The sequence below is a fragment of the Adiantum capillus-veneris genome, chromosome 22 (assembly GCF_014529385.1).
Source record: "Adiantum capillus-veneris isolate H3 chromosome 22, ASM1452938v2, whole genome shotgun sequence".
Taxonomy (NCBI): Eukaryota; Viridiplantae; Streptophyta; class Polypodiopsida; order Polypodiales; family Pteridaceae; genus Adiantum; species Adiantum capillus-veneris.
Genome location: NC_140952.1, coordinates 37144121 through 37163396, shown reverse-complemented (window position 1 = coordinate 37163396; position 19276 = coordinate 37144121).

Genomic DNA, 19276 nt, shown 5'->3' with positions numbered 1-19276 from the left:
AATTAGTAAATCATGTGATATGATTACATACTATTTATCAGAGTTTGACTACATGATAAAAAGGCCTTGATAATTATGTCAAGGTTAGAAACTTAGTATAGATATTTATCTAAGTCAAATTATACTAATTCTAGCTTAAAATTAAAGAGGAAAATTAATAAATCATTCTATATGAGTACATGCTATTTATCAGAGCTAGATTACATGATGAAAACGCCGTGATAATTATTTCAAGGGTAAAAGTTAGTATAGATATTTAGTTTAGTCAAATTATACTAATTCTAGCTAGAAAATAAAGGGAGAAATTAGTAAATCATGTTATATGATCACATGCTATTATGGGAGTTAGATTACATGATAAAGAGGCTGTGATAACTATGTCGAGGTTAGAAAAGGAGTATAGATATTTATCTAAGTCAAATTATACTAATTTTAGCTGAAAATTAAAGATAAAAATTAGATAATTTAGTTGGAAAATTAAAAGATAATCACCAGATGTCACAAACGTCCTTATCCAGATGTCACAAACGTCCTTATTAGTGAGTTTAGAAAATTATAATTGACCAAAAGACCTATTTTTAGCAAAAGATTAATTAAAATAAACAGACTTTGCGATCAAAAAGATTTTATAAAAATTATTGTAAGTGTAAACCTATGATATAAAGTGGAAAAAATAAACTCTTTGAGAGAAAATAAATAGAATAAATATTATGTTCAAAATAAACAGATTCCAAGCTTAAAATTCGATGAAAAAATTAAGAAAAAGATATACAAAATTATAAGAAAATTAGCATAGCTTAGAAAACCTTAGGGAAGTTGTGGACAAAGTTATCATGCCTACATAGGAAAATAAGAAATTACTAGGTCAAGAATTTACCAATTAAAACTAAAATTTAACCTAGATTTGGGTAAAATTGGATACAAAGGTTAAGTTTAGCTTCCGGCTAATTTACCTAATAATTAGGCGTCCTTTTTATAAGGATAAGAAGTTATGGTACCTAAAAGGACCCGAGCAAATCCTACATCTGATGATGAGGACGTAGCTCCAATACGAACTAGAGCGTCGCACGACGATGAAGACGGGCCTAGTAAGTAGGCCTACGGAGGACAGTCTTCAGGCGCCAACGCAGCAGCAGATGGCCAATCAATCCCAGGTGGGTTTCCCATTATTCAATTAAGTCTTCAAATAGTTTAACTTATTTTATAAGTTAGCATTGCATACGTATGAAGCGAGTAAGAATCAGGAAAGGAATAATTGACCAAAAATGGAAGGTAACTTCCAACGTACATTTGAATGTAGGAAACAATTGTTTGCATTAAAACTGGTTGAATTAGGAAAGATATGATTGATCATCCTTAAGACAGCTTGTCTCAAGACACCGCCGACTCCTTGGTATATTTTGATGAATAATGATGGATTTTCAGCCATAAGTCGGTTACCCCCATGAACGATGAGTTTCTACTCCGTGTCATGTCTTGATGTTTCTACATAAGTTGGGATACCATTTTTATCCTAGGAAAGCAACCCGGTTGTATGGGCAACTGGTTTGGTGTATGGGCACCCGGAAACTTGGGTAGGGGTTTATTCACTCCGGATTGTGAATAATGAATGGGTGCCGTTTTTTCACCCTTAGGTGATCTTGAGACAAGAAGAGTACTGGTCATGGTTATTATGGACAATGTTTTGATTGACAGTACCCTGTCTTTAGTTTAAAGATGTCTGTTTGCTAAAAGAATGTTTTCAATATTGTTTTCAAAGGCTATTTCAATAAAATCCTGTTATGAAGGATAAAAGGAATCATTATTTTAATTGTGATAAGAACGTGGTAGTAATTAAATAACAAAAGAATCGTGTTTGAGTGCGGGGTGGTAAGTGGGGATTGACTAAGGTTGTCAATCATGGACGGGTGGACCTGATTAGTCAGGTAACTATCCATCCCCGCACACTAAAAACGTTTGGAAAACTTATTCACTTGAAAGAGGAGTCCACTAACGGTTGTGTCCTCACATATGTTAGGGGGAAAAAACCGTTGGTTGAGGATACCTTAGCCAAATTTGTGGAATTTATAGGGCCGAAATAGTTTTATTGGACTTTTAATACGTTCTCCGATTTCCGCTGCGAGACAGGACTAGGTCTTCTTTTAAGGCTATAGACCCCAGCCATTGTTAATGGTAAAGGTATATTCCTTGGATTTTTCTTGTTTAGAGACTTTTATTTTTATCAGACCTAGAGATCTGTCAAGGATTCCATCCCGATCTTGGTATTGGCGGGTTGGGGATCTCACAAGTGGTATCAGAGCGTGTGTTAAGTAAGGTCTTGGACCTAGGGAAAAGTTAAGGTGTTAAGGTGAAATAAGTGATCTTGATGAATTCCATTAAAGGGTTATTTGATTAAAAAGAGGGAGAGAAAGAAAGAGAGAGAATTATCCCCATATTTGTAGGAAGATTTTCATCAGGTCTACTACAAATCCATGGATTTCAACATTAGGTTTATGAGGACTTGTCTATCCCGACACTATTCAATGCGAAAAAGCATGATGAAATGGCTAGATAAGAGATTTTCTCCTTCCACTTGGAGGATCAACTGGTCAGGATCTGGTGGAATTTTCTTCATTGATGCGGGAGAGTTAGAAGGTTTAGAACTAAATATGAAGAGACTCAAATGGGCCGAAGATCTTCAAGTGATTGAAGTATACTTTTTCATTGGAACGGAGAATCCAGAGGAAACCCTTGTTATAGGTGATGTTCAAGTATTACAGAATCAGTGGGTGTTTGATCAGGTGTCTAAAGTACTCTACCCAGGTAGAATTAGGCCCATAGGTGTAGGCCCTAGTTTTAATGGACCAAAAGATGTTATATATTTTGATCCTATATCTAATCCACCCAAAGTCCACAAGATTCTAGTATAGGATTGTCATCACCCTTGTACATAGTAGGACCTTTATGGATTGTATTAACTCTTGTACATACTATGGTTCTCATGGGTATGCTATAAGCAGTTTTGTTTATGGCTTGACAATTGTCTTCATCTTGTGTGCAAATAAGTTAAAAGCATAAGTAAGAGAGATTTCATCTGGTAATAAATTCCATCAATTTAATCTCAAGGAAATACTCGTGTAAATAGCCTTTACACTATTTCTCAAGAGAACAAATTACTACTAAAGCAAGTTCAACTCCCTACTTTGAAGGGAGGGGGACCCAATTTAGAGCGAGATGCTAAAGCATGGTTAGATGCTATGGACGACTATTTTAAAATTGCAGGAACTTCTCCGAAAAACCAAACAATGTTGGGTATGTTCCGTCTCAGTGGAGATGCCAAACTTTGGTGGAAGCAACACTGCAGAGATAATCCCACGAGTAGTCCATCTTGGGAGAAAATGAAGCAAGCAATCAAAGAATGTTATCTCCCTCTTGCACATTAGGCTATCAAGATGAACAAGTTCTTTGGTCTACGCCAGCTAGGACTTTCATTAGAGGAGTACTACACCAAGTTTGTGTCTTTACGATGCTATGCTCCCCAGATGACCATGGAGCAACAAATTGCTCGTTTCTGTCAAGGCCTCAACAAACCCCTGAGTACACGTCTCGAAGCCATGAGGCCTATATCAATCCAAGATGCCCTTCTCAGGGCTAAGCCTCTTGCAGCTGAAGGAACCAACTCTACAAGGAACAATAATGGATTTAATAAGTTTAGGGGAAGAGCCAGGGGAACTTTCAACCAAGGATACCAACAACGTGGACTAGCTGCAGTAGTGAACTTAGAGCAGACCTTCCCAAACGTTAGGTGCTATGGATGCAATCAAATGGGGCACTATAGAAATAACTGTCCTGAAGAGCAAAACTCTTGAACTACTGCTAGAGCCATTCCTCAAAATCAAGGAGATAATCTAAGAGGAGGTAGAAATGGAGGACGAGGTAGAGGAAGAGCAAGAGGAGCCAGATCTTAGGCAATCATGGGAGAACCAACCTTATGAATGAGGAAGATAAAAGAGCCACTCACTTGGCCACAGTTAGCCATCCTAGAGTTTTGTAAACCACTATAAGTCAATAATGTAAAACTTTGAGTTACTTATATAATGGTATACATTATTTTCTTTCCCAAATTACTTAAGGATTCTAAAGTTAAATAATTAGCATTTAGTCAAGAAATTAAGGATTGATCTAGCAAATAAGACAGAGGTTCTCGATAGTATGAAAAGCACTTGAATCTTGAAATTGAAATAGTTATTAAGAAACCAACTCACATTCTTTATGCACACGATAGCCTTCCTTGAAAAATGACCTAGATATGAAAGTATTAATGTACGAGACTAAAAGGAAGCCTAAAAAAACTCTTGGTATGATACTTCTTAAAACCCTTTACATAGTGTTGGTCAACCACATTAGAGCACAGAGAGGGTACCTCTGGTGCAATGGTGGAAGCTTGTGCCGAATGCAGATTGCTCAGAATGGCAAGAATACACCGAGCGCGTTCAGATTGGCATAGCTAGAATACATGATACTTGTCGAACGTTGATTGCTCTAAATGGTCAGTTAGACCGAGCGCGTTCATGTTGACAAGGTGGATATATGGATCTTTTATGGAATTAATTTAACTTGGTTTTTGAGATGATACAAATGGTTTGTAAAGGTTTTAAGATGAGCTCAACACTGAGAGTTTCTTGGGGAAAAGTTGACTAGCAAGTAACTCTAACTAGGAAAAGAAGTCTGCAAAACAGAGTAATCAGAGAACATTTGGTAAAGTGGAAAGATTATCCCACCAAAGATGCCACTTGGTAGGATGAATTTCTCTTCTCAAAGGCTTTCCCAATTTCGGTTGAGATGAGGACATCTCAATTTCTTAAGTTGGGGTGATTGTAAGGTTTCCAGTTTCTGAAACCTTAGAAATCGTACAAAGCCGATCAAATTAACTTGGTTGTTGAGAAAACACTGTAGAATGATCCAATTATGGCAAATATTGGTATTTTTGGAACCGTAACCAGAGCCTAACTAGGGTTACAATTTTTCAAAACCGAATTCCGATAAAATTTGGAAAAGTTATGGGCTCTGAAAGGTTACACGATGAATTTAATTAGTTAAGTAAAATTGAATGGTTTCGGTAATTATTACTGCTAAAGACTTTTTATCCTAAGGTTCTAGAAATTGCAAATATTTCCAAGTTTAATCATTAAAAGTTAGGGAAAATAGCAGAAATTGATTCTGGAAGCTGGGGGGGACTATGTGGAGCAGTAATGAACCTGCCCAAGCCAATTTTAGCAGCATGGGACGCCATCTTGAGCATGGGGGCTGCTTGAGCTGCAAGCAACTGCTTTTTTCAGCCTATGAGAGCTTGTGAGTGCCAAAAATCTATAAATAGGACTCCTTGCTTCACAATTTCAGATAGACTCGGAGCCTTGGTACATTCTTTCTCATCTAGAGAGACCTCTACGCAGAAATCACTAGAGAGCAAAGGTCTAGTTGGTTAATCAATGGTAATTAGCACTCACCTTTCTTAATTAGCAAAGGTAGGTTAACCTATCTACAAATTTCTTAATTAATTGAAGATTAAACCGATGTATACTCAAAATCCTCTCTTAATTCAAAATTCTCTGCTGATTATTGTGATTAAGCTTAGGGATACTAAGCTAATTAATTATTATATCACATTAGGGCTGAATTTACTCATTTTAACCATAAATTAATGATAATTATACTAATTAAGTTTAGATTAAGATGAGATAATTATCGGAGCTGTGTTAGACTGTCATTATGCTAGGAAAATTATCATAGTAATTTTCATAATTAATTAAGCAGAATTACACTATTTTTGAGAGAAAAGTAAGGAGGAAAAGATCAAACTAATCCAAAATGCTTTGAGATATTTATCAGAGGTAAAACATCTTAAAGAACCCGAAATAATTATCTTAACCTTAGATAATTATTTTATTTAATTATCTTAGCAGAATTACACTGTTTTAAGGAAAACTTAAAAGGGGAAAAATAGCAAATTGATCCAAAATTCTTTGTGATAATTATTAGAGGTAACACACATTTTATGGAACCCATGATAATTATCTTATTCTCAAATAATTAGTTTAACTAATTATCTCAACATAATTACATTGTTTTTATGGGAGATTAAAAGGGGAAAAATAGCAAATTGATTCAAAATGCTTTGAGATAATTATCAGAGGTAAATCACATCTTATAAAACTTGTGATAATTATCTTAACCTCAGATAATTAGTTTAACTAATTATCTCAACATAATTACACTGTTTTTAGGGGAAATTAAAAGAGGGAAAGCAGCAAATTATCTAAAATGATTTGAGATAATTATTAAAGGAAAAATACATCCTATAAAACCCGTGAAAATTATCTTAAGTTCAAATAGTTAGTTTAACTAATTATCTTAGCATAATTACACTGTTTTTAGGGAAAAATAAATAGGAGAAAATAGCAAACTAATCCAAAATGCTTTGAGATAATTATCAGAGAAAACAAACATCTTAGAAAACCCTTGATAACTATCTTAATCTCAGATAATTAGTTTAACTAATTATCTGAGTAGGAAAACACTGTTTTTAGGGAAACATTAATAGGGGAAAATAATAAATAAAACTCAAAACTTTTGAGATAATTATTAGAGGTAAATCACATCTTAGCAAACCCATGATAATGATCTTAACCACAGATAACTAGTTTAGCTAATTATCTTAGTAGAAAAATACTATTTTTTAGGATAAAGTAAAGGGAAATTAGTAAATCATGTGATATGATTACATACTATTTATCAGTGTTAGACTACATGATAAAAAGGCCTTGATAAGTATTTCAAGGTTAGAAACTTATTATAGATATTTATCTAAGTCAAATTATACTAATTCTAGCTGAAAACTAAAGACGAAAATTAGTAAATCACTCTATATGAGTACATGCTATTTATTAGAGCTAGATTACATGATGAAAGACCGTGATAATTATGTCAAGGATAGAAACTTAGTATAGATATTTAGTTTAGTCAAATTATACTAATTCTAGCTAGAAACTAAAGGGGGAAATTAATACATCATGTTATATGATTACATGCTATTTATGAGAGTTAGATTACATGATAAAGAGACCGTGATAATTATTTGAGGTTAGAAAATTAGTATAGATATTTATCTAAGTCAAATTATACTAATCTTAGCTAAAAATTAAAGATGAAAATTAAATAGTTGCGTTGAAAAATTAAAAGATAATTACCAAAGGTCACAAATATCCTTATCTCCTTGTGATAATTATACCATAGTTAATTAGTGAGTTTAAAAAATTATAATTGACCAAAAGATTAATTAAAATAAATAAACTCTACGATCAAAAGTTTTTAGAAAAATAATAGTAAGTGTAAACCTATGATATAAATTGGGAAAAATGAAGTCTTTGAGAGAAAATAAATATAATAAATATTATGTTCAAAATAAACAGATTCCAAGCTTAAAATTCGATGGATAATTTAAGAAAAAGATATACAAAATTATAAGAAAATTAGCATAGCTTAGAAAACCTTAGGGAAGCTGTGGAAAAAGTTATCATGCCTACATAGGAAAATAAGAAATTACTAGGTCAAGAATTTACCAATTAAGACTATAAATTTAACCTAGATTTGGGTAAAATTGGATACAAAGGTTAAGTCTAGCTTCCGGCTAATTTACCTAATAATTAGGCGTCCTTTTTATAAGGATAAGAAGTTATGGTACCTAAAAGGAACCGAGAAAATCCTACATCTGATGATGAGGACGTAGCTCCAATACGAACTAGAGCGTTGCACGACGATGAAGACGGGCCTAGTAAGTAGGCCTACGGAGGACAGTCTTCAGGCGCCAACGCAGCAGCAGATGGCCAATCAATCCCAGGTGGGTTTCCCATTATTCAATTAAGTCTTCAAATAGTTTAACTTCTTTTATAAGTTAGCATTGCATACGTATGGAGAATCAGGAAAGGAATAATTGACCAAAAATGGAAGGTAACTTCCAGCCTACATTTGTTATAATGTAGGAAAGGATTGTTTGGGTTAAAACTGATTGAATTAAGAAAGATATGATTGATCATCCTTAAGACAGCTTGTCTCAAGACACCTCCGACTCCTTGGTATATTTTGATGAATAATGATGGATTTCCAGCCACAGATAAGTCGGTTATCCCCATGAACGATGACTTTCTACTCCATGGCATGTCTTGATGTTTCTACATAGGTTAGGATACTTTTTTTATCTTAGGGAGCCGCCCGGTTGTATGGGCAACTGGTTTGGTGTATGGGCACCCGGAACCTTGGGTGGGGGTTTATTCACTCCGGATTGTGAATAAGGAATGGGTGCCGTTTTTTCACCCTTAGGTGATCTTGAGACAAGAAGAGTACTTGTCATGGTTATTATGGACAATGTTTTGATTGACAGTACCCTCTTTTAAGTTTAAAGATGTTTGTTTGCTAGAAGAATGTTTTCAATACTGTTTTCAAATGCTATTTTAATAAAATCCTGCTATGAAGGATAAAAGGAATCATTATTTTAATTGTGATGAGAACTTGGTAGTAATTAAATAACAAAATAATCATGTTTGAGTGCGGGATGGTAAGTGGGGATTGACTAAGGTTGTCAATCATGGGCGGGTGGACCTAATTAGTGAGGTAACTATCCATCCCCGCGCACTAAAAATGTTTGGAAAACTTCTTCACTTGGAAGAGGAGTCCACCAACGGTTGTGCCCTCACATATGTTAGGGGGAAAAAAGCGTTGGTTGAGGATACCTTAGCCAAATTTGTGGAAGTTATAGGGCCGAAATAGTATTTTTGGACTTTTAATACGTTGTCCCGTTTTCGCTGCGAGACAGGACTAGGTCTTCTTCTAAGGCTATAGACCCTAGCCATTGTTAATGGTAAAGGTATATTCCTTGGATTTTTCTTGTTTAGAGACTCTTACTTTTACCAGACCTAGAGACCTGTCAAGGATCCCATCGCGATCTTGGTATTAGCGGGACGTTGCGGATCTCACATTAAATCACTTTTTAGGTGTGATGGTCAGTTATTGAAATCTTTACACTTGTACTTCCAAGGATAGAAATCCATCCGCTACCAAGGGCCATGGATAATTTTAGCTTCCACAGTTGACTTAACATACTATCGACTACTAGTTGAGCAGTTTTCGTGGAACGTTTAACCAAGGGGTTTGACAATGCTGATTTCCGGTACCAGTGAAAGGCCTAGGTGACTCTGATACCGGATCCACCACCCTACCACCCTATATATAGACCGGCTCCTAGCCCTAGCCATAATATGGATCCCGAGTCCACAGGTCCAGTCCAAGCCCCTGGCTCAAGTCCTTGACCCCCTAGGCTTAGGATCCTTGTCCTGACAGAAAGGGCATCTTACACCAAACCCCGAGCAAGTAAACAAAAATGTACCTGTTTGGGCCCCACAGCTTGGATCTAGTGTGTTTAGTCCCTTTATAGAAACCTTTAGTAGAGCTACTCGCTCTGAACCTGTGGCTAATGAAGTTAATGAAGGTGAGGGAGAGGTAGATTCGCCTTTGGTATCTCAAGGGGAGCCTATACTCCCCAAGAGTGCCCACGTCGATATCCTGCTCCCTGCTTTCATGCAAGACCCTGCAAACCAATCACCCCCTGAAGTTCTACTATCCGATGGTAGGAGTCTTGCGAAGGTGCAAGAAGTTGAGTGCTATATGCAAGCGGCTAGGGAGAGGGAAATGGAGAGTTTCCTAGAACAACGCCGAGCCATGAAGGGAAAGACCCATGGGACAACAGGCATAGCAATCGAGCAATCGAGTGCTCCTGAGTTAGTAGGCAATGTGGGTCAAATTGTTGAGAGCAACAATGCTTCCACCTCAAGGGAAACCTCTAGTACGTCGGGCCTAGAAGGGATATTTCTCAACAAAAATTCGGAATATGACCTACAAACTAAAACCTTGACTAACATGTACATGGGTTACACATACATATAGGTTGGTTAGAAGTTGTACAATCTACTTCTAGCGCCACAAGTCTAGAGGAGCAGCAATAGATGGTCTGCAATGTCATCCATAGCATCATCCAATCGGAGAGGCAAAACAAAGGGATTAACATTCCTTCAACGGGCCTTATGAGATTCTTGGATACGGTGTCGAGAAATTTGCGGTCTTGCCAAGAAAGCACCGGGCTATTGGCTGTGAGAGTTTGTGAGAGAACTCCAAAAACTATATGGAGTTAAACCATAGATGCCATGAAGTCTACGGTTTGGAAGAAAGTACAATCAAAGAAGCCCCATTCTTTCTCTCTTACACTCCCACACACAAAAAAAGAACACAAAAGAGAATATCAAAACAACACAAAGATGAAAACATCAAGGCTATGGTCATATCGTATCATGGGTAATATGAAAGGGTTAATAGATGAATTAATGGCATTCAATCTTTGTCGAGCAAACAGGCTACGAATTGTTCTTTGACATTGTAGTTTTGTGCTTACCATAATATATATGTTGTATCCAGTGATTGGGATTAATTGTGTGTACAAATCCTCTTGGTTCATAGAAAGATAACTACACTTACGTCAAAAGAAAATTTATAGTCTATAAGGGGTAGTATGATAGGAACTAGTAAAAGAAGTATTTCATTGAACCTTTCTGGGCCAAAGAGAAACACTATACGTTGTTGAATGTGTATTTTATGGCTAATCCATACGTTAATTCTAATAGATCACACAGAGTGGAAGAGATAGAAATTCACATCATTTGGATAATTCATCTAGGATAGTATGTGAGAAATGTAGATATGAGAGACGTGAAGAGATGAGAAGTTTCCCTCCCAAGCCCTATTTTTGCTCGTAGGCAATGAGGATACTGCGGGGAGAGATGTACCTGTAGCAAGGAGAACCTAAACTTTGTAGAGAGAATGAATTTCTAGAGTGAGAGAGATAGGTTTGGTTAGAGAGGGAGATGAAATTAGAGATATATGTTGGATTAGAGATGAAAAAGAAAACAATAAAAAATCAACAAAAATATCAAAGTAGAACACATCTTACTTGACAAACCCTTCGAGAGTTATTCATCATTTTTCATAGAAAGAGAAGAAGAGGGAAGACTTCAAGCCTTGATTGATGCACCAAGTTGAAGTCCTTCTTTGAGTAGAGATTATATTCCAAGGATAGCTTACAAGATTGGCTAGTCTTCCTCAAGGAGTAAGTGTAGGCTTAGGATGATATTTATGGCTAAGTACAATTAGGCATTAATACTCTCACTCCCTCATAAATTCATCTCATGAATGGCTTGAATGGATTTCAAGGAAGAAGAGGTCCCCTTTGATAGATGAAGGAAACCCCCAAAGGTTTACGCAAGAAGAGAAGAGCCAGTGTGAACAGAAACTGAAAAGTTTGAAATGGGTTGTCCTTGCATAATGTGGGCAAACTGGGGTTCAGTATTTTGATCATATCTCCTCAACCATGGCTCCAAATAAAAAAGTAAAAGTAGGGACAAAAAATTCAGCTCATAAGCTACGACTTCCATTTTACATACTTTTTCCACTTCGGATTGGAACCTTGTGTTAAAAAAATCATCAAAATAGGGTACAGTTTTGGTAGCAAAAGTCTTCTTCTTGTGGTCCCCTTAGCCTAAACTTTCATTTGATTCCAATGGAAACCTCATGCAATATGAAAGCATGACATTGCTCCTTGACAATGTTCTGTAAGCATGCTTGCAATAATGCATTAAAATAGGTGTATCTTTGAGAATCATGCAAGCTAGTGTCCCACTAGGATTTGATTCCTTCCTAGTAGCTATTAAAAAAAATATGAAAAATACATAGAATATATATTTATATCGAAAGTTACCCTATACATAAGATCTAGCTAGGGTGAGAGATAATAATGAGATAGTAGAAAGAAAGAACCAATGTTTTTTCCCCTAGTTAAAGAGGCGAAACTATTGACGCTTTTCCCATAGTACTTTTTGATGATAAAGTAAGAATATGTTACCCCTAAGATAAATAATAGGATCATAGAGAAAGCTTATTATTATACTTAGATATGCATATGTAGATTATAGTAAATATACTTATGTATCTAAAAAGTCACAAGACAGATCTTGTAGCATTCGTTTCCACTATGTACGTGTCACAACACGACAACGGGCAAGACCAGATAACTGACACTATCAAAGATGGAAACTCCTTCAATGAATCCAATGGACCCTTCATATATTGTGTCGCCTGGAGTTTTGAACAGTTTGAACCCACAAGTAGTAGTTTTACTTTTCCAAATCTAGCTCATCTATCTCTCGGAGACACTACGACTACGATACCTACTCCGGTGATGAGTACAAAAAGTACACCTTGGACCTCATTTGTTAGCACTACACCGCTACCTAGTAGCACAGTTCCCCCAACAATACCTACAGGTGTGCATCAAGCCTATGTACCTATCGCACCTCATGTCCACGTAGCTCCCACACCCCCTATTATGCCAAGGGCTCACACTCCACAATGGCATTATCCGAGCTCTTATTCAAGTGGGTCCATACCATTTCGCAATAACATGTCGTATCCGGCACCGGCTATGCCTAGGGCCACACTTATGAACTTTCACCACCACGTGGTACACCACCATACGAGCTATAGGACCCAAGGGCTGCGCGTATGCCAAGGCCAAGACCAACTTCCATCCCACATGTAGTTCCAGGAGCACCTGCACCTGCAGCCACGATACCTCCTTATTTAGGAGATTTGGAAGCATTTACTCAAACCATCGGTCGATCTATTGCTAAGAATATGCATAACATGCCTGATAGAGAGCCTTGAAGTAAGGGAGTACAAATAGCCAAGCTCACACAAAAATTTAGTGGAGACAGGAATGTGAGAAAGAATATCTAAGTGTTTGAACAAATATGTGATTCTCTAGGAGAACATAATGACTTGCATAAGAGTAATGCTTTAAGCCTAACCTTAAGTGGGAAGCTTAGGGATTGGTATAGAACCCTAAGGGTGGAAGAAAAAACGATTTACCCTACTCTTAGGAGATTATTCTTGAAAGAATACGTACGAGAGGGAGTGCTTTGGGGTATAGCATCTTAGCTCCAGAAAGCCCCACGAGAGGAAGGAGAGTCGGTGAGAGATTTTATTCATCACTTGAAGCATTTGTATTCTCATTGTAATCGAAATGAGCGCTTCAATAATAATCAATTGCTTGATAGATTTATTAGGGGATTACGACATGAGGATATCTACAATGGAAGTCATTAGAGGTATCACCACTTGGGAAGCAGTCACCACCAATGCGATCCAATTGGTGGATAATTTAATGATTCAAGGAGAAAGAGTGTCTGTTGAGCCTAAATCTACTAGCTCGCAAACATCGGGGCATCAGCCAATGACCCTAAAGTCTATTGCTAAGGAGCCAAAGATATCTGAGATGACTTTAGCAGACTTCACCAAGGCTATTCAAGAGAGTCTTAGAGACAATCGTGCTCCACAAAACAATCATATGTATCCAAGAAGGGAGCAACAATGGTGCTCAATATGCTATGGTCCGCATAGTACCAGTGAGAATGCCCTACTTTTAGAGTAAAATTCAATGGGAATTGCAATGCATGTAGGAGGTATGGTCATCAAGCTAAGGATTGCATAGTATTTAAGTGCGCGATGGCCAATAAACTAACCTTAGCATGGACAGACACACCTCGAGTGCATGCATTGATGCCGGCCCCACCTCTTGAACAAACATCACAACACATGGTCCCTAGGGCCCAAAATGTTGTTCAAACAACACCCTTACCACCTCCAATGCGAGGATCACAACCACCACATCCGAGAATCACTTATGTGAATCAAGTGGGTTGTGAGTCATCTATTGCTTGTTTGGAAGGCTGTGAGGAAGATATAGACCCTAATATTGGCCTATGGGATTGATGCGCTTGAAGAAATTTCACGATACTACATGGAGGACTATTGGGGACAAGTCAAACCTGTCTATCAAGTAGCTGCTCTTGCTGCAAGAGGCCAAAGTATAAATTACACTGCCAAGAGACCAGCTCTTCAATGCTATGAGTGTGGAGGTCCACATCGTGTGGCCGAGTGTCCTATTAGGCTACAAAAGAATGCCACACTAATGCAAACCAATCAAGCGAGCACGTCTACAATGCTGATACTCATGTGTAATCAATGTGGCATAGATCATTTGATTTCCCAATTTCCAAATAATCCAAATGCGCCAAAGATCATGCCATTGAACTTGATTGAGGTTACGGAGGAGCCATCACAAAGTACACATGTGGTACTAATGGCCGGCTTTCGGAACCATGCCCGTGAGAACCACACCCTAAGGAAGGGAGGGGTTTTGTTACCGAGATTAAAAAAAAACAACGAAAAGGCCCTTGCCACTTACCATACCCCTTTCCCAAAGTTAACTACCAGTGGGGCGCCGCCAAGTTGGCCACACCCCTCCAATATCACCACAAGACGATCTCTCTCTCTCACTGCCCAGCCCCGCCTATATTCCCTCTCTCCTACACACGTGTTGCATCATCCGGCCGGTAGGGACCATTGGTATCTCTGCCACACTTCAGTCCGACGGGCCGCCAATGATAGTATCCTCCCTCTCTCTCCCAAATATTCTCTCTCTCTCTCTCTCTCTCTCTCTCTCTCTCTCTCTCTCTCTCTCTCTCTCTCTCTCTCTCTCTCTCTCTCTCTCTCTCTCTCTCTCTCTCTCTCTCTCCACCCTCCAACCACGGCGGGCCGTACCCCCACCTCCACTCATCCTCACACCCCCCCCCCCCCCCCCCCGCTCCTTTTGGCGGACCATTATCCTAAAACACCCCCCCCCCCCTATCTACACCTAGCCTCCCCTCTAACCCCCATCATATCCTCTCTCTCTACCCTATCTCCTCCCAACCCCCTCACTCTCTCTACCTTCCCTCCCTTGGTGGGAACCACCCCCCCTATCTACTCTCTCTCTCCTCCTCTCGTTGACTAAACCACCCCCCCCCCTCCTTCCCTCGTTGTCGCGCCCGCTGTCCACTACCCCCCCCCTCCCCCCGGGGCCTTGCGCTCCTCCCCTCCTGCTGCGCACAGTTCTGCAACACCCCAACCCTATCCTCATCCCCCCCCCCTCACCATCTCCACCCTCTCCCCCACTCTCACTCCCTCTCGCGCCATGTCTCATCCGCGCCCTATCCGTGTGTAGGTGCGTGCGGTTGCGCCACTGCCGCAACCGCACGCACCTACACATACACACACACACACATGCTCACGCACCCACACACACACACACCTTTTTTTTCACCATCCTCACCCCCCCCCCCCATTTTCTGCATCGTCTGCCTTGCCCGAAATCAAAAAAATATATAGAAATATATATATATATATATATATATATATATATATATATATTGCATACAAGCCATTCCCACTGCACGCCAATACGCACATACATATACAAATACACATGCATACACCCACGCTTGCGCACTCACGCATACAAATACACATGCATACACCCACGCTTGCGCACTCGCACATACACACACACACATCCGCCCTCATGCACCAATACGTACACACACACGCATATACGCACCGCATCACAAATACACAAAAAAAACAAAGGTTTACGACTACGTCATCGACAAAAGAAGGAAGGAACCCAAATCACCTGCCACCAACAAAAAAAAGGAAAATGCGCCGAAGGCGTGCCCCGGCCGACCCCGAAATGAAGTACGCTCTACACCGACGCACTGGAAACCACCATTTGTCGGCAACACGCAACCACGACGCCATTCCAGTAATTATAGGTCATTTTCATAATTTCTTCAATTTTCACCCGAGCCATTGTAAAATTCCCATTTCTTTGTAAATATCCTCTCTCTAGGTGATGGTCACAAAGGCCCACCTAGAGATTCTCATCTTTTAATAACCTCCCAAAACAAAGCAAGGGTCAACCACAACGGGCCCACCACTTGCTTTGTCTCCCCGATTAAGCTTACCCTAATCACACTGGGATTACCATAATCCAAGCAGTCAACACCTATAAATTGGCACTGAGAGGTCACTATCAGGGGGGGGGTAGTCCATGAGGAGTCAGCATTTGGTAGAGTGTAGGTGGAAGAATTGACACTATCACTATCACGGGGAGGGGGCTTGTGTGTTGGGTTTGCCTTGGGAATTGCACCATGCAAAGGGAACCACATCCATCTCTCGACTCCAATGGTCGATGCACACACGTATACATGATCTTGGTAGCAAGCTTCACAATCATTGAGTCGTCTTAGAGAACGCACCAAGTAGTTTGCACCACCTCCTCTCCCTACCTCTCTATCACCATGGCGTGCTATTTGTAAATACTGCAGAAATAATTCTCTCTCACACCCTCGAGGGTTTTCATCATTTGCAAATCTGTGTGTGTGTGTGTGTGTGTGTGTGTGTGTGTGTGTGTAAGATTGCGGTGTTCATATCATCATGGTTTGCGTCCTAGCCGCTCAAAGCTAGGTGGTGCCCCCTGTTCGCTTTACCGTGGTGGCAGGCTCGAGGCACACCATTCGGTCCCCGGTGTTTTAGAGGCCGTCAGGGTTCGGGGTTCGCTTTGCTCCCGTCATTTGGTGCCCCCACGGAGGAGGACTTTCTAAGACCCTTCAGTTTACAATGTTGAAAGTGACGCCCACGTTGGGGCCATGGACAAATGGCTGAAGGAATTTTCTAATTGGAGGACGGAAGAAGAAGAGACGAAGGAGGCACTAGCCGCCTTCATTGAAGTGCTCCTACCAGGCTACAGTATCATCAGCATTCAAGAGTGCTAGCAACAAAGGCAGCGAAAGGGCTGAAATCGTCTACATCGACATTCATCGCGAAGAAGTCATTCACATCAAAGAAGGGAAGAAAACGGTGAGGCCTCTTTTCCCTAAAGAAACTACAGTCAAAGTTATAACTCCAAAATGGCCTAAAGGGGCTGCTCGAGCCAAAGGTAAGGAGAAGATAAGCCAGTCTGGAAACAGATGACCCCAAAGGGAGAAGCATCTGGCCAAGCAAGTGCTTCAAGCTCAGAAAGCCGAGTTGTACCCAGCTTGCCAAAGAGGAAATCATCCGAAGCTAAGCGGCGGAAGGTCGCCTACCGATTTGCACGACGCATGCGAGTGCTACCAATCCACTTCGACAATCCGGAAGAAGAAGTGGTAAGAAGATTCCCATGTCCTAGAGAAGAGTGGTTCGGTTACTGCTCTCGCTGTTTTGGAAAGCAAGTGGAGGATCTTCCTCCTCTCCCTGTACAACTTATTCTGAAGAAGCTTTCTACCACGGGTGAAACCCAGTGGGCTGGGGACGAGTTGCAACTGAATGGAGTAGAATTCATGCAACACGCCAACTACGGAAATTACCTGCAATTGCTATTAGCCAAGAGGCTGGGAGTGGTCAGACGCGTCGCCATCACCCCGTACGTGTTGAGCAACAAAGGAAAGGTAGAGCCCATGAAAGGCGACGACCTCTTGTGGATGTGCCGACTCATCAACACTGGCATGGTAAGAGTATAAGTAAGTATTCCATCCTCTGTGCATGATAGAAAATGGGCCAACGGCATTCCCGTTCAGATTCCTGCAGCATATGCATGTGAATATCTATGTAGATAGGAAAGTCTTCTACCAACAGAAGATCGTATACCTATTCGGTGCGGCAGTACTAGGAGAAATCCTCAATTCCCTGAACCCTATCATTCTCCCCATATTGGATTACCATCATTCCTTTAATGTTTCTATCTTTATCTTGTTTTAACCTATCCACCCACCCCTGTAAAAAGCCGCTATGAGCCGCCACTATTGTTAATGTATTTAAAAAAAAAGGTTTGTAATTTCTTGAGTCACCACCATGGCAAGTGTTTCTTTCCCCACGTTTAGTGGAAAGAAAGGAGAGGATCTCACCACCGACTTTTTGGATGATTTCGACATTGCTTGTGTCGTCTCCAACAAAGATGATGACATTTCACGACTTAGAATTTTTCCTCTACTAATGAAAGTAGAGGCCAAGTCCTGGTATAATGCATTGACCCAAGCTACCAAGACTGCATGGGATGTGTTAAGGGCTGCATTTGTAAAGAGGTTTGGTGGAGGCACAACCTCGGAGAAGCTATGGCAGCTACTGACAGAATTAAAGCAGGGAGGTCTGCTGGAGTATGCCACCTACGAGTCCAAATTTGTGGACTTATGGGAGAGATGGGTTGCCTCATTGGAGGAAGACGAAGGAGCACCTAATTTCCTAAAGAAGAACCGTTTCATTGCTGGTCTATGGTCGCCGCTTAGAGAGAAGGTGAAGGGAAGGTTTCCTGCAACATATGAGTTGGCAGTCGAAGTAGCCCGCCTTAAAGACAAGAAGCTCCGCATGCAAGCAAGAGTAAACGAGTCAAAGGAAACAAGCTCGGCCCGACCAACCCCAGTGACTGCAACAACCAATCATAGAGTCCAACCACAGGAGGCATCAGAAGAGCAGCAAGACCTACTGAGTCGCATCACCACCCAACTAGAGAGTTTATATGTGCATCTAGTGCAGCAAGGGCATGCACCTGGCAGGAATCCAAAACAAGGAAGAGGACAACGAAGGCAGAACCAAGAGTACCACTGTTATAGCTGCGAGGAAGATGTCCATGGAATGTACTACTGCCCACACCCGAGGAGGCAGAATTTCAATAGAGGGGAGAGACAGAATCAGATCTCTCCGCGAAGACCAAGACCACCACCACCTAGGCAACCAGTACGGATCCCACCGGTCCCAATCCTTTGACCACCTGTACAACAACAACCACCACCCCAACCTCTGATTCCGCCACTACCCCCACCACCTGCTGTGAACCAAGCGGTGAGTGTTATTAGCTTGGAGGCTAAAGGGAAGGCGAAGGTAGAAGAATCAGTTCGAGAGAAGCACAAAGGGAAAGCGAAGGTAGAAGAAGTGGATGCTATGGGAGTGAAGCGCGCCAGGCACGAAGATAAAAGGGAAGGCCGAGTCTAGCAAGCAAGCAGCTAAACCACGGCGAAAGATAGACATCGTGGACTTCTCACTAGGTGAGTATGAAAAACCCTATGACTTAGTTCAGGATGTGTTAATGCAGGGCCCGAAGATAACTTGGCCCCAATTACTCCACGTAGCACCCAGAATGAGGAGGCAATGGACAAAAATGGTAAGTACCAAGAAATCAAGGCCCAGGATAGCCCCAGCTATCTCTGGGAGAGATCTCAACAACATCCTACCAACCATGGACGCTCACATCAAGGGGCAACGAATCTCAAACTTCTACATAGATGGT